Source organism: Nothoprocta perdicaria, unplaced genomic scaffold (genome assembly GCF_003342845.1).
Source record: "Nothoprocta perdicaria isolate Ctin4 unplaced genomic scaffold, notPer1 scaffold_178, whole genome shotgun sequence".
Classification (NCBI taxonomy): domain Eukaryota; kingdom Metazoa; phylum Chordata; class Aves; order Tinamiformes; family Tinamidae; genus Nothoprocta; species Nothoprocta perdicaria.
The window spans coordinates 1,286,709-1,308,977 of NW_020454960.1; positions in this window are offsets into that span (position 1 = coordinate 1,286,709).

A 22,269-nucleotide genomic window follows, 5' to 3' on the forward strand; every position below is an offset into this window, starting at 1 on the left:
AAATCTGGTCAGAAACCCACTTTTTTTTCTAGGTGTCCACTGAAAATCATTTCCACTTTTGCTTTCTGTGTACTCACAATGAACTGCTTGTTTGTTGATCTACCATGATTATACATGAAAAAAACTGCTGACAGATAATGTTTATTATCAGGTACAGTTGAGAGAACTGCAGCTTCTTTTGTAAACAATTTACCAATGAAGAAAAAAAAAGTAGATTTTGGTGATGAATTATTTGCCACTGTTAGTAGTATGTTGTAGTATTTGGTCTAGCCAGCTTAAGCTGGAAGTACATGAGTTAGGCTAGGCAGGAAATCAGGTTGGGCTTTCAAATTAAAATATCAGCAGTAATTACTGAAATGCCATGGAAAATGATGGGAATTAGATGCTTTGAAAATCACAAGCTTGGCTGCCTTGTCAGAAAACCTGACCACTACCACTGAGCTTTATAAGTCAGCAAAAATAGCTGTATCACACTTTCTTGCACAGTAGGAAACATTATTACCCTCACACGGCAGTGAATTGTGAAGATGATGATGATGATGTTTCTTACACACAACATGTAATGCTAGTTAAAGCAAGGTGCTAATTTTCCTTTAGTTAATAACATTCCCACTGCCTTGAATGGTAGAGGGATCACAGCATTTCCTGCTGCCAGCTTATGTAAAGTCCAAACCCAGTTCTTCAACATGCCCCAAAAGTCCAAACACAGCTCTTCAACATGGGATTTCCCCTCATAATCTGGAGGATTTTAGTAGGTGGTTATGCACTTTGCTGTCACCTTCTCTGAAAAGTCATGGTATCCCACTTGCTTCAGTATAAAGAGGAGGGAAAACTCATAGACTGCTCATTTCCAACTCTTACAGTTGAGTGTAGCTACTATTTGTTAGTGAGGTCTGTGTTAAGAAACACTAGAAGTTCTTTAATAACGCCAGAAAACAGGTAAAAAGACAGTTCTTCAACCAACAGAAACCACTGTTGGTTACTGCCCAACTCAGGCAGAGCCAATAAGCACCATTTTGCAAATCTATGAATGTCCGTGCAGGGATGAAGACCAAAAGAAACAGCAGGGAAGCATCATATACATACCTGAAAAAACTTTGCCCTTTACCTCTGGGGATGCAGCAAATAAAAGAACCTTCTAAGTCAATAATGACCTTGAGACTCTCCAGAGAAGGGCTCATCTCCTCTTTTAAGAAAACTGGGACTTTGCATTTTTTTGGTGAAAAAGTATATCAAGGAAAGATCGTATTTTAGAATCCCAGGCCCTAGGGACACACGAAGAGAGCCAGAGAGAGGAAGGCTTGCCCTGGGTAGAAGAAGAGTGGGTCAGAGAGCATCTAGAGAGCCTCGACACCCACAAATCCATGGGCCCTGATGGGATGCACCCCAGAGTGTTGCGGGAACTGGCAGATGTCCTAGCCGAGCCGCTCGCCATCATCTTTGGAAGGTCCTGGAGAATGGGCGAGGTGCCGGAGGACTGGAAGAAAGCCAACATCACTCCGGTCTTCAAAAAAGGCAGGAAGGAGGACCTGAGTAACTACAGGCCGGTGAGCCTCACCTCCATCCCCGGGAAAGTGATGGAGCAGCTCATCCTGGCTGCTGTCTCCAGACACGTGGAGGAGAAGAAGGTGCTCAGGAGTAGCCAGCATGGATTCACCAAGGGGAAATCCTGCTTGACTAACCTGATCACCTTCTACGAAGGAATATCTAGCTGGATAGATGAGGGCAGAGCGGTAGATGTGGTCTATCTGGATTTGAGCAAGGCTTTTGACACTGTCCCTCACAGCATCCTCCTGGGCAAGCTCCAAAGGTGTGGGATAGATGTGTGGACGGGGAGGTGGATTAGGAATCGGCTCGATGGCAGGGTGCAGAGAGTGGTTGTCAATGGTGCGGAGTCCAGCTGGAGGCCTGTATACTTAGTGGTGTCCCCCAGGGGTCAGTTCTCGGTCCGGTCCTGTTCAACTTATTCATTAACGACCTGGATGAAGGGCTGGAGTGCTCCCTCAGCAAGTTTGCCGACGATAGTAAACTGGGAGGAGTAGCTGATAGCCCTGAGGGCTGTGCTGCCATCCAGAGGGACCTGGACAGACTGGAGGACTGGGCGGTGAGAAACCTCATGAGGTTCAACAGGGGCAAGAGCAGGGTCCTGCACTTGGGGAGGAATAACCCTGGACACCAGTACAGATTAGGGGTGGACCTGCTGGAGAGCAGCCCCGCAGAGAGGGACCTGGGTGTCATGGTGGACGACAAGTTGACCATGAGGCAGCAGTGTGTCCTGGTGGCCAAGAAGGCCAACGGGATCCTGGGGTGCATTAAGAAAAGCGTCTCCAGCAGGTCGAGGGAAGTGATCATCCCCCTCTACTCAGCCCTGGTGAGGCCACATCTGGAGTACTGCGTCTAGTTCTGGGCTCCCCAGTACAAGAGGGATGTGGAGCTGCTGGAGAGAGTCCAGCGCAGGGCTACCAGGATGATCAGAGGCCTGGAACATCTGCCCTATGAGCAAAGGCTGAGGGAGCTGGGTCTGTTCAGCCTGGAGAAGAGGAGGCTGAAGGGGGACCTGATCAGCGTGTATAAATACCTCAAGGGAGGCAGTGAGGAGGAGGGGGGCGGCCTCTTTTCAGTGATGGACAGTGATAAGACTAGAGGAAATGGCTTCAAACTGAAGCATCGGAAGTTCCACAGGAACTTAAGGAAGCATTTCTTCACTGTGAGGGTGACAAAGCACTGGAACAGGTTGCCCAGAGAGGTTGTGGAGTCTCCTTCTTTGGAGATCTTTAAAAACCGCTTGATGCAGCCCTGTGCCACGTGCTCTAGGTGACCCTGCGTGAGCAGGGGGGTTGGACTCGATGACCTCTGAGGTCCCTTCCAACCTTCGGCATTCTATGATTCTATGATTCTATGATTTTAATGCGTTCTGCCCCCTGCTTGAGGGCACCTCTGAAATCCTAAACGCTGTATCTGCTCAGTTCCAAGATGGTAACGATGCGCAGGTTCATGTTCTGGTTGCTAATTTCTACCATGGTTACAGCTCACTGTGATTATGGGAGGCATGTTCCTATCCTCTAGACACGCTTCTGCTGTACACCCAACGTCAGCAACGCAGCACGTCAACATTAGTTCCATATCCTGCTTCACTGAGTCAGGAAGCTTCCATTTCCGAATATGCCACCCCTTGCATGCAAAGAGCAGAGCTGGGAATCTAATTTATTACAGAGATGTTAACTAGACCCTGACATTAACCTGGAAAAAGTGTCGTCTTCGCTCTTTCCACACCAGGAGGTACTATATGCTCAGAGACAATGTTTTCTATATGAAATTTAATGCAAAGAATTTGGCAGTGCTGTTGCTGCAAAGAACTTTTGCATGTATTTAGGGTCAGTAATGAGGTGGCCAGACTTTCAGAAGCTACTGAATTACCATATTACTCGATTACCATCCTGGTGGTGGACCTTTTCAGGAGGTTTTTCAGCTAGAGAGGAGCTGGAAGGTCAGGTGCTTCAGTTACCCCTTTGCACAGGCACTAGCTTGGACCTGCTTTCCAAGGACCTCTTTCAAAATAAATGTGGGCCTCAAACCAGGCAGCTTTTCCCTGAAATTCACTGCAATCCAGGATCATTTATTTGTCAGCACCTCCTTAAGGCTGATAGAGTTCAACGGAGCTCCTTAAAATAAAGTCTAGATTTTTGTATATGCTCCTGAAAAGGGAGAGACCCTGTCCTCCTTCTTTGTCCTTTTTCTCCTCTCCTCCAGATCTTTCTCTCATTTTAATGAAGTTGTGGCATCTTTTTTCCTTTTTTTTTTTTTTTTCTTTTTCTCTAGTTCTTTTAAACTGGGGCATCATGTTGTGAATTGCTACCTTTGCATGTATAACATGAAAGAGTGTCAGAGGAGGTGCTTACTGAACAGGACAGGTTGTGCTGCGCACCAAAATTTCAAACCACAATTATTACTCAGAAATTCACACTTAAAAAAACTGATTATCTTGATTACCTGAAAACTGATTATCGTTGATATCAGTTATTAAACTGATACAAAAATCAAAATAATGGCGAATAAATTACAGAAGTTATTAACCCCTACAGCCTGCAAGCCAGAGGGAGGCTTATATCTGGAGCCCATGTCAGTAAGTGCAACAGACCAAAGCTTAAAGAAATACACACTCCCATCACATGTAAGCTCACACGGCAAAAAAGAGGAGGATTTAAGACACCAGCAAGACTCTCGGAGCTTCTCCTGTTTCCTTTAAAACCCGAGAAGAGATTGTGATGTGTAAATGCTAAATTTGCTGTGTCCATTTTCTTAGTTCATTTGCCTACCAACTCGTGTTTACACAGAGTGCATGTTGAGTGCCCTGGGGACTTTTCTGACCTACTTAGTAAAAAGCAGTGCTGAGCGGCTGATTTCCTTAAATGAATCCAGACAACTTCTCAGGTTAAATGTTGCTTGTTTTGTCTTGCAGATAAAAAGATAAGGCAGAAAATAGACCGTGATGACAACTTTCTTTCTTTTTTTTTTCCCCTTTTTCTTTAAGGCATGACAATTCAGAAATGGTCAGCAACACAAAGTCCAGCTTCCACACATGTACAGGCAGCCTAACTCCCTCGGGCGACCGTATCTGCAAGAAACGTCACCTTTCCATCCTTCTCCCTCATCACAGCCTCCCTATGCAGGGTACGTTCGTACATAGCTGGCAGCAGCTGTGACAGAAATAGCCAATCAACGCTGTCCAGATGCTCAGAAAACAGCATTATGAGGAGCACGGGTCATTCTCCTGCACAAGACACATATGCTCTTTTCTAGCAAGCAATCTAAGCCACGTTGTGTCTTTTTTTGACCAACACTGCAAGCCAAAGGTCAAGGAAAAAAGGAGTCCTATTCCACTTTCACAACGACGTAGAAGAAACCCTGCTTCATGACTCTTTGGTTAGCAAGAATGGATTCGTGCATTACTCCCATTTAGTAGTCGTACATAATCAAAGAGAAAGTCTGGAGATTTTGTAGGCTGCTGATCACAGGAAGCCATGTGCAAAACAAGTCACAGTTGACTGTTATGGTCCTTTGCTGATGTTAATCTGTTCAGCTCCACTAAGTGCAGTGGAACGAAACTGGGCCAAACGTTGAAGTTTGAGTTTTTTTCCTTATTTCACATTAGGCATCATTAGGTATCAATTAGGTATGATGCTTCTGACCAGTGACTCAACTGCAGGTTCCCAACTCAGTCCCTCACCTGCAATATGCCAGAATTCACTTCTTTTATGGCTCATCAACTGGCAAGAAATCAAAAGAATAAACAATAACACAAGGTAATGCATAGACATCTTTTCCATAAATCATTTTGCTGAAATGTGGAATCATTCACTGCAGAATTTGCTTCAAACCTTGCATGTAAAAACACCCACAATTCCTGGTCAATTGTGCCTAGACAGAGGTCCTCATCCAAGGAATGGAACGAGGACGGCTTGAATTAGCTAAACAATAAATCCATATCAGTGTCATCTGTTATTTAAATTACAGCATTTTAACAGTGAATGTAAAGGTCATTAAAAGATTCTGAAAAGTGCCTTTGAAAATATAGTATAAATTAGTGTCAAGTCAAAGAATGGTGTGTCCTGTTGTCCACTTTCCTTCAGATGCAGATGCAGGACAAATACCATGTCCTCAAGTGAGGTCCCATCAGGCATAATATTCTACCAGGAACGACATGCAAGCCTCACCAAACTGTAAAATTATCTTAATTGTAAAATTAACTTCAATACCTTACCATTTCAAACAACACTCTAGGAATTTCATTTTCCTTCTCGCCTTGATTTTAACCCACTTGAGCTGTTTTTACAACTTTTGGTCATGTCTTTTTCCAACTGTTAATTCACAGCCATGACCACTAGAACATTGTTTTTGTTGTTTTAAGGAAGCCCAATGTGTTGCAGGCCCAGGAATGGGAGTTGTGAAGAAAAAATCACTAGCAAAAACTGTGACAGCAGCACCACGTCTATAGTAAGGCAAGAACTGATGAAACTGAAACACTTCACAGACATCAAAATCAAGTACAATCACACAGAAATACATAATTACAGTCATTAAATAAGATGCAGTCAATTTTCACAAGCTTCTCTGTGTTCTCTCTGGGGAAAGGTGCTTGTGGAGAGTGGAAAAGGTATCACGCCAAACTCACAAAAACTGTGAGCGAGTTTCTGATTTGATGTTTTCTTGCTAAGTTATGAATTGCTGCAATTTTGTGAAGGAAAAACTGAGCGACCTAAACTATATATCCAAAGAATTCAGTTCCATTGGATAATAATCAGCACGTTTCCTACAATGATCAACCACTATTTAGTCTCCAGCACAAAGGTTGATTGATGCTTAGCTTTTCTGAAGCAGCAGCTGCAAATGCCCATTTGTTTTTGTGAATGGATAAGAAGTCTTATATGAAAAGGTTTCATCGTCCCCAAAGTGGTGTCCTCTCCCCGCTACTATATGGATATTTCTTATCAAGCTGTAACACTGATTTTCTTTGTTATGTCTGGGAAAATGTGTTTGGGGTAGACGGGGAAGGGAAGAGGTAATTTTGTCAAGAAAGAAAAACATTTTTAAATTGTTTCAGAGACTACGTGCAGAAATTTTGCATTCCAAGCCAGCCCATCAAACTAAATGTCCATCTAGACATTACTGATGTGTGCATCTTCCCCTTCATCTAATTTTCAACAATCCTTTCTTTGCTTTTCAGATGCCTCAAGTCTCTGTTTCCAGACAGTATGTTTTCAGAGAACAAAGTACAAATGTTTCAAGTCAGTCTAGTTAAGAGAAGTTTGTTTTCCAGCTGGTGCTTTCTTCCTCCTTGAACATAAGCATGAAAAAACCACTTTCTCCTAGAAAGATATTTTAAAAAGTGTATTTTATTAGCTCAACGGCTTTATCCTTGGCTTAAAGTCTTGTTTTTGGTATGGTACTAGGAATATTTTGGCCAAACTGATCTAAAGAAGTAGCTAGAGCAAGACCTGGAAAAAAAAAATGATGTCCTGTTTTAGGTTAAAAAAAATAAATAAATTAAAACATGTGCCTGAAATACCAGTCCCCACAGTGAAAGAGGCAGACACCAATAATAACACTGCAACATGCAAGAGACTATATGATGATAGCCAAGCTCTATGGGAGACCAAACTTGCAGTATTTTGGGAGGATAAAATCACTGTATTTGATGTACAAATAATCAGTCCTTGCCATTCCTTCTGACAGCAGTAGTGAAAAGTTGTCACCAACAAGCTGTTTCTTCTCACTCTTATGTTCCCCATTTAAATGCCTTCCCCGCCCCACTTCGAAATTATCCAACCCTCTACAGATTAATTTAAGAGAAGTGGGAAATTAAGAGCCTGAAAGAGATTTGTGTTAGATAGAAGTGTGTCAAGTGACAAAATGCTGAGCAGCAAGGGATAAGACACAGAAAAGGAGAAAAAGTGGCAGAAGGCAGCAAAAGCTGGAGGAAAAAAGTGTGAAATTCTTATCATAGAAGCTCCCTTTCCAGCAGGGAAATTAGGGAAATTAGCTTGGGAATCAGGCACCTGTAAGACTAGGATAAAAGGGCGCATCCAGGTGTTCTAAGAGCTTGTAATTAGGCATCAAATAAATGAGGTAGTAGCGAGTGTGATTGAGTTCTAGTTAAGGGGGTTTATCTGCTGGAGAACATATTTTCTGCTTCCAAGGTTTGGGGGAAAGAGGGGAAAAGTGAAAGGGAGTTGTGAGAGCTGTGAAGTATGAGGTTTTTGCTTATTGCTTTGTGTTGAGGGTTGGTAGACGTATAAAGGAAATATGCAGTATATGGCTCTCCTTTTGGCTATGAAGATAAGTATTGGGCTAAAAGACTGTGCCCTCTAAATGGAGAAGCTTCAGGCACCTAAAAGGAGATTAAAGTGGGCAGGTAGCAAGAGACCAAATGCTATTGGGAAAGGTTGGTGGCTAGTGCCTTGTGTATATAACAAATAACCAGAATGGAGGGAAAGGAAAAATATCATGCAGGGACCTCAGTATTGACTTCAGATATGGAGAAAAGGGGATTTTATTTTTCTTGGGAGGCACTAAATAGCTCTCAGTGGTAGCAACTGATCTGTTCAACAGGTGTTGATGGTCCTTAATACATTCCATTTATCTGCTTGCTGTATTCCTGTTTAAATTCCAATAAAAGCACTGGTATCTCATGACTCCTGTTGAGGTGTCTTAACTATATATTCCATAGTGCTGTAGCACTGATAGCTCTGTAAATAAACCTAATCAAGCTCATTGCTTGTCTTGCCAAAACCCAGACTTAAAGCTGGGAGGTGATGGATGGAGCTGGTGCTGCTGCAGCAACTCCCAAGACAAAGTGATGGGGAAGGGGCTTTGGGTTGCCATTACTAAGCTAAGGCTTAGAAGAAGAAAATATTGAATAAAGGACAGTGAGGTGGTTCAGGGGATTTCTTTTGTGGATACAGGATGGTGACGCCCATAATTCTTTCCTAAGAACAGGCAGGTGGGACTGATTTCCCTGGCAGGAAAAAGGAGGGAGCTTGGCTCTACAGTATGCAATTATACAGCTTAATATGACCTTTCTGGGGAAATATGTTTTTTTTCCCTAGGAAATATTAGTCTTCTTGGTCATACATATGTAGAAGAAAAATGAAATCATACAAAATGTGTGGTGATGGGGAATAAGCAGTCAGTGCTTTGACAATGCTTGATGGCTCAGTCCAATGAGTCCCTTTAATTCTATTGAAGTTTGTATAATAATTATCTGATGATTGTCTTCAGGGTCAGGTACTTTGTGGCAAATGAAACCTCTGCAGGGGCTATAGGCCAGGAATTGCTTCACTCGGCATGTCCTGAACTGCCAAGAATCGACTGACCTGGAGTTCATCATGGCTATTCTATTACCAGGAGTGAGCAAATAGATAATGAAAATGACCAGCAATTGCCTTCACTTTCTTTAGAGAATGTTGACTTCCATAGATACAGAGTTCTGCTGATAGCTATAATCTCTTTGTGGACACAGCAGAGTACTTGACCAGGTGGGTAACTGCTCTGGGGTAGTGGAAAGGCTTCTAGAAGTGTCACTTGGTATCTTAGCTAGGGTTGGTTCAAAAGACACTTTTCTGGGAATGTTTGAGTTCTTTTATCTCCTAAGAACAACTAGATAAGAAGAGCAAAGACTTGACCATCCTGGTGAGGAGGAGTGTCTGTAGCTGTCTCTGTCCAGTGGTAATGGACAGAAAAACACTCCTTTTCTCCAATAACTTGAGATACTGTTGTGTCTCTTTCTTGTTTGTTTTTTTTTCTCTGAATTTAAGATAGGCTTTCTGCTCTTAGAATTGTGTGTGTATTTTGTTCCCTTACACAAAGCTTGCTTTCTAAGCTCTAAGCTTTCTTCTTAACCTATCTTCTGTGTCACTAAAAACAAGTTTGAAAACTTGTTTAACATTCCTGGGTGTTTTTTTTTCCCTCTTAGCTACATGAATACATTAAGCTATTGGTGGATTGCAGTTGTAGAGTATGTGGAGCACTTATTACCATCCCTTCTTGATGTCTCAATGTGCAAGCAGAGCAAAAGCATGAAGCAGAGAACTAGTGAGTCCAGTGTTATTCCATCACTATGTATATCCTTATATCCATATGTCCTTAAGAAGACATATAAAGTTATCTATGTGTGCAAGTATTCCCTCTCACCCCTGTGGTGTTCCGTGGGCTGTCAATCACTCTGCAGACTTCAGATGTTTTGAACAGCATCTGTATAGGGCTGTATTGACACCCTCGCTCATTGCAATGTTTTGTCTAGTTTGCAAAGCAAAGAAGTAATGAGATTTTGAGAGGGAATGTCACAGTTGTGCTTGGCCAAATTACAGTTTGGAGTCTAGAGAACCAGACAGCCAGTCTAAGACTTAGAAGCTCAACTAGTCTCTTAGAAGCTCATAAGTCTTAAATTCCAGAGATATCTGCTGTGTTGACATCAACAATTGTATGAGATTAAACCAGCTACTGAGCTATTACACACCAATTCCACTTGGGGACCTGACCATATCTGGCCTGGGGAATGAGCCAGGTGTCACAACCCTCTATTCTTCAGCCTGTGATTTGAAGCTTGGTGCTTAAGTGTTTTGCACCATTCATCTGTCATCCTTCCCTGAGGCTCAGACTGCTGAGGTTTCACAAAAAAAGGCGTAAGTGTGGGTAAAGAAACACATGGATCTTGTCAGTGCACCTCTGGTTTTAAGCAGCCCATCCACTTTTAAGCAGCTTTTGTCCCTAGCCAAGGTGACAGGATTGACATAGCTAAGCTATTTGCATTAAACCTAAATTAAAAGCCTAAAAATTAAAAACCTAAATTAAATGAAAATTAAATTAAAAACCTAAAAATTATATAGTTTTTAAATCACCTAAAAAACATAGATTTTAACTGAGAACTTGATAATCATTAGGAGCAACCAAGGACTGAGTTCTAGTTGATGTTCAGAAGAATTTTTGGCACAAGTCAGCCCTGTTTTCCCTAGTGCTGATCTGTTTAGCCTTCCTTTGATAGAAAAGCTGTCCTTTTTCCTCGCTGTTCCAGCATTGCAAAGCTATTAGAAACCAGCTGACGTACAGTAACCCACCCAGCCACCTGCACAATAAAAAGAGGGAATATGCAGCAGACTTGCAGCAACCTGATTTAAATCCTAGTGCTCTTTGTTCTGGAGGTCATGTACACTTAACCTGTGCTCAAAATAGGGTTTTCTTGTTGTTTTTATTTACATGACACTTAAAACTTTGTTTTAAACTCTAGTGACAATGTGTAGTTATTGAGCACAGTTTTAACTAGTTTAATATTTTTGTTGATATATCTATACTTGATTTTTTTTGTTGTTGTTGTTTTTTATTTGGCTGCCTTTGTACCTGGAGGAACTGACAAGGCCACAAAAACTATGTTACCCCAGATTCATGTGTGGGGAGAACTCCAGTATCACAGACTGAATAAGAACTGCTCCCTTTGGGAGGAACAAAGTTCACACATACAGGGGATTACAGAAACATTTTGTTATAACCTTGTATTAGGCAGTGGAAAATTTTGGTGTATTTTTAAAATATAAATCCTGGGTGGATTACTTTCCCTGATTCACATGATGGTCTAGGAGACTGTTGCTGCATGACTGGCTGCAGCAGGGGCCAGATATGTGTTGAATTTGAAGCCTGGGCTGCTTGGAAGCATCTGTGGAGTGCTTAAATGCAGCACCCAGAGGCAGGGTTGCAGAAACCAGGGTTTCTGTCTCTGAACAGGGAACTGCTGTATAGACAAAAACAGGAACGTGAAAGACAATATAGGACTCACTTATGTCCTAAGAATAGTTCTTTTCAGCTTGGAGAAGAGGAATGAGGGGGATGAGAAAGCGAGGCTGGTGCCTTGTAGTGGCCGTTGTTTTCAGCTTCCCGTCAGCAAGGTAGGATATTTAAAAAGATCTTTCTGCTGGTTTCATGTGAAGGTGAGATGATGATTTATTTGATCTTGCTGTATGCTCACCAAACCTTGAAGGTGAACAAAAAACAGGAAAATTATATCAACTACAGCAGCAGGTGCTAAACCTTGCTCAGAGGGCTATTTTGCACATAAACCGCCTAATTACAGCCCATGATTTATTTATTTATCTCTCGGGCCCCTGATAACATACCAACAACAGCTCTATTAGGTTGCATCGTATTAGTTATGTCCCAGTTCTTGAAGAACAGGAAGCCAGCTTGTAAGAAAGTGTGCTATTTAACACAGCCTGTGCATTATTGTTTATTTTGTGAGCTTTGTGGTGTTTTTTAATTGTTTCCAAATGGTTTAAACAAGTAAGGAGTAAAAATAGGCAGAGAACAACCTTCTGTTTTTTTGCCTGTGTGGAAAATGGTGACATTGGAATGCTGAAGACCAAATTTCCCTGTTTGAATGATAGTGCAGCTCTCAGAGAATTGGAATACCTCTGAGGGAATGACAAAGCCCCTATGTCTAAAAAAACATAAATGGTGAAATCGCCGTATGTCCTGTTTGTTCCTCTTATGCTCTTGTGTCCCAGAAGATTATTCCAGCTGTCCTGGCTCTTTAGTTCATTATTCCGAGTATCCAGAAATTTCACATTTTATGGATGAAATGGGGAGCCATCTGTCTAGCCTGAAAGAGCTTCACTTCTGCTCAGCATCCATAAAAGCAAAACAACTTGGCAAGGGTGACCAGCACCATGCCTAACCCATACTTAGGTCCAACAGGGCTCAAGTCCTGGCTATTTTTTTAGCTTCCATTTAACATGGTAGATATTCTGAGGAGATGAATAAAATATAGTTGCAGCTGCTACATTTGGAGAAGACATTGGGAGAACATGGTCATACTCTCTAACCACTGGGCTGCGGCATAAACCTTTCTGAGGAAGTGGAAGACGAGCCCAGAAGAGTGTGTGCGAGGGAGAGCCTGGAACCAGCAGAAGCCAAAAGAAGAGAAATCATATTAGTTTAGAAAATACCTTAATTTTGATGCAAGTCTTATCATTTTTTAACTCATGCTGTTGCCAGTTCACTCTAAGTCTTGATGTTTTGCCCTCTGGACCTGCCTGGAGAGTGGTTTTTGTCCTAAGGTACAGTGACTTTTATTAGTACTCTTTTGGTGTGGGTTTTTTTTTTTTTTTTTTGTTTTTTGTTTTTTTTTTGTTTTTGTTTTTGTTTTCCTCATTTTTTCCCAGTATCTTTCAATAGTGGAGCTCCTAAGTGAGAGCAAGAGGCATATACTTGGTTTGGTGGATACATTAGGATTTTTAGGTTGTCCACCCACATAGGAAAAAAAAAGGAGGCAAAAGCTTTAACTTGATACTTGTGGATTTAGTTGACTCTGATTTCAATTTGACTTGAGAAACCTGAAAATCCAGAGGATTTTTTTTTCACAATGCTTGTATAATGAATGATGTGGATTGCCTCTGGCCCTGGCCTTGCAACAGGGAGATTTTTGAGGTTGAGGAGCTTTGTGTGAGCATCTTGCTGTGAGGATAATTAGGAATTAGAAGTATTAGAAGTGTCCCCAGCAGCCAGCCGGTTCTTTCTCTTTCCCTGACAGGTTTGGGAAATAGAGAAGGTCAAGGCTTTGATTCCTCAGTCATGACTGGATTGAAATCAGTGGTTGCCACTTCTTGGGCTGGTCTATGTCTGCTGCCACCCAACTAAGATGAGCTGCATCCCATTCCAGGTCTTCTCCTGCTGCAGGGAGTCAGAAAGGAGCTCAGAAATCGCTGCAGAAGAAGCAAATATAGTGATGCTTGAGAGAGGAGATCTTGAAGGTCTGCAAACAGCACCCTTAGTGCTCACCTGCAGTGTGATGGGCTTTCTTGGCCTGCTGCTGACCTGATGAAGCATGAGCTGGCTCAATCTTAGACATTTTTAACGTTTTTTAGTATGTAACAGTTCCTAGAAAGAAATTCAGGCTAACGTACCAAGAGGACATTTTTACTTTTCATATAGCGTTGTCTTTCCTAATGTCACTGCTTGTTTTGTATCCTGTCTCCCAGTAGTATCAGGTCTACAGGGCTTTGGAATACTGTTGGTGGGAAAATTGTTGGCTTGGCTCCTGTGGTTTGTTTGCTGGATGTAGTGCTAGCTCGACTGTATAAATATTTGTAAGTATTTTATAAGTAGGCATTTTATACCTACTGATAAAGTGTATATGCTTACATGAAAATGTTTACACAGTTCTCATTTTTCCTATTCAGTTCTATGTAAAATTCAATTATTGTAGTAAAGAGATTTGTCTTGTTTTGCCTTGGAGACAACTCTACTGACTCCTATTTAGCAGCTTGTAAGAAAACTATTTAAGTTATTTGCTTGCTGGAAAATGGCAAAGGGTAATGGACTCTTGAAGAACCTGAAGGTACATTATTTCAGAGGCTGAATTTTGAGTACAGGAATTGACCTGACCTTTTTGAGATCTGTGAATGAAATGCATATTCTGCTCATGTGCAACTTTGAGTTGTCTTATAATGAGCTGGAACATACCGTCTGATTTTGCTAATGTAACTTCCTCCTGCTAATGCTTACCACCTGGCCCCCCCAAAAAAAAACTGTCTAGAACTTTCCTTTTCTTGAGGAATTCAAAGATTTCTTTTTTAACATTGAGTTTTAAATGACTAGTATATAATTTAGAATTCAGAAGCAGACAAAAACTACATTTCCCTCTCTGCAATGGGCACATTTTTTTCCTAACAGAAAATCCATCAGATGTGTCTGATCTTAAATGGCATATCATTTTATCAAAATGACTTTGATCACTTGATCAAATGAACTCTTGCCTTCAACACTGCTGGTGCCCTTCTGTATTCAGGTTTTCCCATCTTTCTGTGCAGTGTTATCTCCCTGGATCAGAAGCCATCCTGGAGGTCACTTACATAGTAGTAATCTTGGCTGCATAGGGTAATGAATAAGGGCAGAGCCCCTTTGGGAAGTGGAATTAATATTTATTTTTTCCTAAGGGATACTTCTATGGACACAAGTTTCTCCTTTACCTAAAGGTGATGAGCCTTTTAGAGGAGTACCAGGCCCCAGCTTCCCTTTTCCATGTTGTATGTTGTGGTTGGCTTCACCCTAAGGAAACAATTCCTGGCCAGAGCTTTGTACCTCAGTTTGATACCTCTGTCCAGTCCCCTCCCTGAAGTAAGGAGTGGGCTTCAGTTTGTGGTGTGTGGAACTTCTACAGAGGGTCCAGTGTACAGCAACAAAGATGATTAAGGGACTGGAGCACCTATCTTGTGAGGAAAGGCTAAGTGAGCTGGGCCTGTTTAGCCTGGAGAAGGCTGAAAGGGGATCTGATCACTATGAATAAGTACCTGAGGGGAGGATGTAGGGAGGACAGGGAGAACAAACTCTACCGACGAGGGGTAATGGGTACAAGTTGAAATCCAGGCAGTTCCATCTCCATGTGAGGAAGAACTTCTTTGGTGTGAGGGTGACAGAGCCCTGGCATGGGCTGGCCAGGGAGGCTGTGGAATCTCCTTCTCTGGAGGTCTCCCAAACCCACCTGGATGCACTCGGGTGCCCCGTGCTCTGGGGTGTCCCTGCTGGATCAGAGGTCTTGGACTGGATGATCTCTAGAGGTCCCCTCCAACCTCAATCATCCTGGGATTCTGTGTGTTTTTTTCTTGGTCTAGGGTCTTCAGTAGGAAGTAAATATTGGATGGGCCCCAGACTGACTCATGCTTTCCAGATTTTGAGGCTTACTGGAAGGAGATTAGGAACTTGTTTCTTACACAGGTACATGTTTTGCAGAAAAATAACAGGAGACTTTGCCTTTGTGGATGCAGCATTGGGAATTGAGAGCTGGAAGACTTTGATTCTTGTGTCTGGCTCAGATGCCCTTGTTGCATTAGGCCCAGCAGTGGGAATTTGCTGCTGACAAAGATTTCCACCCTTCATTTTTTACTGTATCTCTGTTTTTTACACATGGTGATGCACGCTGCCTTAGAGAAACTACCTCTGTGTTCCTGGAAGCCCTACTACATTAGGGATCATGATGAATAATACATGTAATAAGGATATTCTAGACTTTGCAGAGCTAAAATATTTCCATAAAAAGCCTAAGTCTTTGAAGAAAAGTCTCCAAAACTTTTTGAACTGCCTGGTACCAGAAAGCAGTATAAAAACAGAGGTTTGAAAGGTACCACCTAGTGTTAAGTCTTGTGAGGCTTTGCATAAATATTTTTGAAAGAAGTCAGAGCAGTCAGGGGCTATGTCAGAGTCGCCAGCATGTGTAGGGAGGCTTCAATAGTGACACCAAGGCACTTGGTGGCTGATGCAATAAAAAATATGCAGGGCCAGGCTGTTGGCAGCAGCTTATGCTGAACATTATGGGACGTAGTGCAGGGAAGATGTATATGCATGTGCAGTATCACTGAAGAAATAAAGGAAAAGCGGGGGAGAAAAAAGGAAGAAAAAAGGAAAAAGAGAGGGTCCTAATCAGAGAAAAATGATTTCTGAAGTCAGCATTCCACACAGAGCTAAATCTTTCTTTTTTTTCTGGCTTCTGCCTAATGAATTTTAAATCGATAGTCCTAGTGTGCGTTTATCTATACAGTTTTCAGCAGAGGTATTTTACCTTTCAGTATCGTTGCTGAAGCCTTTGTAGCAGAAAATTGTAAATGATTTAGAAAGGAATGCATAAATACAATTTTTTTTGCATATCTTTATATAGAAAAACTTGAAGATGGGGAAAAAGCTTTTTTTTTTTTTGATTTTTCTGATAGAAAAACAGATCCGAGATGCTAAATACTTAATAGTTTAAAAGTGATAGAACTTGCTAGAGGTTCTTTGCACCTTTATTGCCCCTTCTGTGCTGTTTTTACACGTTTCCCAGGGTAGGATTGGAGACAAAATGAAATTACAGGCGTTTGTGCTGCATAAGCTTGTCAATGCCAGTCTGTGCTCACGGATAAGCAGGTGACATCTATCAGCTCTACAACAACCCTGGTGCACTGTGTTTTCCTGCTCCTGATACTAATTGAAAAAAGAGTGGAGTTTTTTCCATGTAAATCAAAAAGGATCTGCAGCCAGGACAACATACACAAGAAACATACATGTTAAGTGGGCTTTTATTGCATAGCTAATATATGCCAGGAGAAATAGGAGACTGTGAAGCCTCTCTGGGAAATCACAGGGTTCTTAAGTTGCTTGGATCACTAACATTTTCACACAGAATCACTATAAATCCTCTCTGCAATGTTATTTTTTTCTGAAAATATTTCTTGGGACTCTTGAAAGAAGTTCATATAAATTGTCTTAGTTGGATATTTTTCTGTGTCTGTGTTGCACTTTTCTTTCTCAGAAAGCAAATGCTTAAGGATTTCTATTGACTTTTAATTGCCTTTTTCCATACCAGTCCCCACCTAGTAAGTTTTGAAGTTATCAGAGATGAAGTCCCAACTGAATTTATCTTTTATCAAGATTTTGTGAAAATATGGTCTGTGTAGCAGCTGTTTGGCGCCCTCAATGAGGGAGGGAGTATGATAGTTGATCTCAGTCCTCAGTTGTGGATCTATGGATACATCTTAGGTTAGACTGTTTAAAAGCAGCCTTTATTTGATCTACTGTTTGTGGAAGAGAGACAATTTTCTGTTTTCCTTGGTACCTTGAAGAGACTCATTTGACTGCCATCACCACAGATACTTGAGCCTTTTACAGCCTTTTTAGGCAGAAAGGAGCTGTTGCTTCACTACAAAGACAGGAGGGTTTATGTACTTGGTAGCATTATGGTTTTATGTTTGAGAGCCTTGTTAAATGTTTGAGCTGAAGAGTTTCTTTTCTGAAAGACAGAGGCAAAACAGTTCTAAATTTCAAGCTGATTCATTTGCTGTTATGATTTACCCTGTCCAAATTATAAGCAGGTTGTCCTGTGAATTGCAGTAATAGTTGTTAAAGAACCTGGCCGTGTGATGTTTGTCCTCTCACATTCTGCCTTGAAAGTTGATGGGCCTTGTTCTCCTCTACAGCACTCCAACAAAGATAATCTTGAATTTGGAGGGATTTCTTTAGCTTTTGGAGGACCTCTTTGAAGTGATTCAGTTGGATTAAAATATTTTGAATTTCTTTCTTCCACCTTCACTAACTAAGCTCTGTCAGGAGGAAAAATAAACAAACAAGTTTTTTTCTGTTTATTTATTGCTTATGTCTTCACTGTCCTTTGCAACAAAGCAATGGTACTCCTATAAATGTTAAGGGAGACATAGCAGGAATAGTAGTGTGTTAGTAGCAGGTACAACTAGTCCATGCTTCTCTTTCTGTCTATATTTAGAATTATTACTTGGTGTACTAAGCTACTGTGTGCTGAGTGAGCAAGGAAATATTAAATGAGAGGGGAAAAAAGGTAATTTTCCATATGGCACAGCTACCTGTATTTGTGCCCAGTCTAGTTTTCATCTTTCAAAAACTCATGCTGCTTTTTCCTGAAAAACTGCAAAACTGACTTGGGCTTTGGAGAGCATGCCTTGTATGAGAACGAAGTAACTTGAGATGTTTGTCTATCCAAGAGAAAGATAAGAGGTAACTTGATTATTGGTCTGAAAGAACCAATGTGATGGAGATTTCTGATAATAAAGGGCTCTCTAATCTGACAGAAGAGGCATAATGAGATCCAAGGCATCCTCTTGTGTTGCAGAAAAGTCTTCAAGGACATAAATGTTTCTGTGCAGCAGTCTGCAGCTCAGTGGTAAATGCACCACAGACCATGTTGCATTTACTTTTCCTAGCTACTAAGTTCACTTGTGAGTGTCCTTGGCAAGGTTTATTGCAGGCCTTCTTGGGTGTCACGATAACCTTGTCCTAGATCTCCCAGTTTGATTGGTTCTTTCTGTCCTTTTTTCCTGAAAAGTTCTCAGCCTTATATACAAGATACAATATTGTCCTGTTTCCCTCTGCATGGAACAAGAGGGCATCATCTTGAGCCACCTTTGTCTTTTTAGACTATCTATAATTTTTTTCACTGTAAAATGCCCAGTAGCTCAGCAGAGATCTGAAGATAGTCCCTCAGGAAAGTTGTTCATGTCTGGGAGCATATTTGGGGCAGAGATTGCTGGAGAGGTTCTCCTTTTACCTTTTTCTGAAGAAATTTGCCTCAAAGATATAATGGGGGGTGCATTGTTAGTGTTGAGGAAGCAGGCTGCTTTGAGACAGGGGAGTAATGCATAAAAAGTAGATGTAGAGCAGGGTGGGCTGACATCCATTGCTAGGGTTGCTTTGATTGAACAAGTGTCTTAAACAGCAAAAAAAAAAAAAAAAAAAAAAAAAATCTTCCTTGAGCTTGCTTTGAAAGTGACTTTAAAAAGCAGGCATTTCTAGAAGCAAGAAGCAATTAGTTATCAGACTCATGGCAATTTATTATTAACCTCTGGTACCCTGGGAACACTCTTCTGCTTAGTCATGTGTGCAAGTGAAATTTTAATTTAATTTGTTTAACTTCCCTCTGTACACAGACAGTGTTTAGTAAATTTATTAGGATACCTTTACGCTTTGCCCTCTTCATGCTAAGAAGTGATAGATTGGTTAGTCATTCTGAATAAGCAGTTTGTCAAGCCTGCGAGTCATAAAGCTAAGTGCATAAATATATTGCCTATTGTAGTAGTAAAAATAATGTATATCTAGCAAATTCTAATTAAAATAATCAAGATATTAATCACTCAATAGAAAGGTATTTATTAAATTGAAGTAATCCTTTTAAATGTGTGTGTTAAACTTGGAGGGCTAATGTGCTCTTACCTGAGAGTTGGTAAATTAAGATTTCTTTCTTTTTCAATCAACAAGTTCATAAAAGGTGTGTCAAGTTAGTAAATTGCACATAAAAATGCATTTCGGAATATTTCGCACTGTTACTTTGGAAAAATGACCTCAACAAAGATATCAAGTAAATTGCTTCTACTGTAGTAAGACTTTAAATTAGGTACATTTAATATTCATTTTAATGAAGTGTTAAGGGTTTTTTGATAAGTTTTTCCATATGAAAATACCTGTTTCATAATTTTAGAGCAGAACTTTTCATAAGGTGGAATTCATCTTATATGCCATTATCTGAGAAATATGTACAAATGCAGGAAGAATATATATTTTTGAGGTTTTCAGGCACAGAATACTGTGAATTTTACAATGTTCTGAGCCACATTTAGACCCAGTGTGAGTCTGGGCACCTCCTTGTTGCAGTAAGCTAGTGGAAGGTGATGACCTTGAGCTTTAATCTTGCAATGTTGTACTTCTGTGAAGCTTTCTACAGAGAAAACTTCATTTGAAACCCAAGTTTTCATACCCTCGAGCAAATGGTTCATATAATAGTCTCGTGTTGCAAGGACAACTGGTCATAGATGTCAAGTTACCCATATGTTGGAGGGTCCGTGCAGCAATTTGCCCACAGAATTTATGCTCCCAGTTTTTGGCTCTACTCTGTGCATCCTCAACATATGGGTAACTTGACATCTGTGACCAGTCTTGTGTTGTAAGGACAACTATTGTATGAACCATTTGCTTGAGGGCATGAAAACTTGGGTTTCAAATGAAGTTTTCTCTATAGAAAGCTTCGCCTTTCAAAGAAGTACTTACAATGAAGTATAACCTGCACCTGATGCCTCTCTGGCTTTTCGGTGGTGATCTGTTTCACTGATGTCATGATAGTATAATGGTACTGCAAACAATTAAAGCATGTGCCACTGGAGTGCTGCTGTGTTCTGCTCATAAAGCAGGGTTCTGCTGTGGTCACGGCCATGCAGTCTTAGCACATACAGAGCAGATAAATTGGGTCTTAAATCAGAGCAATACCGTCATATGCTATTTAGATGTGTCCTGTTTTATTGCCAAGGCTGGTCCAGCAGACGTTTTCCTGCCTAGTTGGGATTCATAGATGTTTTTCTCCCATTCTCGATTCCTGAAAGAGAAGGATGGGTGGTTCTTGTATTGGTAGACCTGAGGTTACTATTTTAGTACTAGTAATGAAATCTTGTTGCATGTGGTTATGAGTCTTCAAAACTGCATGGAAAAACAGAGTCAACAGTGACAGGGAGCCTGTAAGGAGGAGAAATAGTAACTTCCATTTCAGGAGAATTGGGATGCTAATAGCATTGCTACTTGTTTATGCACAGAAGCAAACAACCACCTTATAAAAAGAGGATGACATTGTATATGCAGCTGATATGCCTTTATGTGCTTTGTCCTTATATAAAGGGTGCTAGCTTCTAGTCTCTGCATGTGTAAACATAAGCTTCTTCTGAGATTGTGCCCAAGCAGATTTGAGAGAACATTAGGCATGAATAAAGAAGATGCTTGTGCTGAGCTGCCTTCACAAGCAATGTGATTTTTAAGTAATTTTAACCTTACAAGCATCTAACCTAAATAGAAAGAATGCAAGAAAAGTAAAACACAATAAATATTAATTCTGTAGAAGCTGAGCAAATCCTACTGAAGTGGAAAGTAGGAAAGGGAACAAGTTAAATAAAGACAACATCGTGAGCCATGGAGCAGAATGAGAGTTACAAAACTAGTATAATCCTTTAAAATCTTGAAAACTGAATATAATGTGAGATTTATCAGTGAGGCTGTGGTTACCTAGTGGGCACTTATTCCAGCAAATACTACTATGATTCAAAATAGAGGTGTTCAGTGGCCCCAAAATGGACTTGAGTGGATTCTGAAGTCTTTCTTTGTTCAGGAACTCCTTTAGTAGTATATGCTTAACTCCTCTTGGCATTGAGCATCTTAGGAGTTTGGATTTAGATCCATGTGTATTCTGCAGTTGTGGCTCTAGTTATCTTTAGGCTGATTCTTGTGTTACTCTGGTATCTCCTAGATGCTTTGGAGGTTCAGTGCTGCCAAAACAGTACCATAAAGATCTGTGTGAATTGAATTCAGTGCTATTTTCTGTTAATTTCTTAGTACCCTAGGAGACAATTAAGGTTGAACTTAAGGAAAATGACTTATTGCAAAATGGTGGTCAGTTATAAGGACCATAGAAGGTCCTCAAGACAACTCCCTTTAAAGCAGGAGCACCTAGCTTGGGGAATCCAGCCTAAGAGCTCTAGAGGGGGGTGGAATTTCCAATTGAAGTGCTAGAAGGAAAATGTTAGAAGAATATATTGAGGGGACTTGTACTGTGGGCTATCTGTGTTTAATCAACCTTGATTTGGGAGATCTGGGTCAGAAGAGCATGTGTTCCCTACGAAAGCTATCAAGAGCTAAGTCAGGGAGCAGGAGGGGTTAGTCAGAGGGTAGGAATCAGCTTGCTTCCATCTGTGCAAGGGAGCAAAGATGGAAAGGCTCTAGGTGGAGTTCAGAGTTGGGAGAAGAACCCAGAAGAGCTGAAGAACGAAGCTTTGTAAGCTGTAGTTTCAAAAGAACAGGAGAGATGCCTTTTTCTGAGGTACTATCTAAGCCTCTAACCAACAAATCTGACTCTGGAACCAGGACCAGCCTCTGGGCTGGAGGGTTTTGTATTTTACTGCTAGACCTAGGCTGATGGTAGAAGGCAGTGGCAAGAGTTGAAGGCTGCAGTTGCCATGAGGTATTTGTGGTTCCCGAGAGTGAGACTTGGTGCTAATGGCTGCTCTCTGTGAGGAGGATGAGGAGCCTGAGGAGGCCCTGAGTAGGCAGTAAGGCTCAGAGTAGCTCCAACGCAGAGCAGTGCCTGTTGATCCCATCTGTTTCACTAAAATACCAGCTGTCCTACACTGGTGGCTTAGAGATGATGAAAGCTCCTGTGTTGCCGACGGGGGTCGGCAAGCCTTGTTTGCTAGCTGG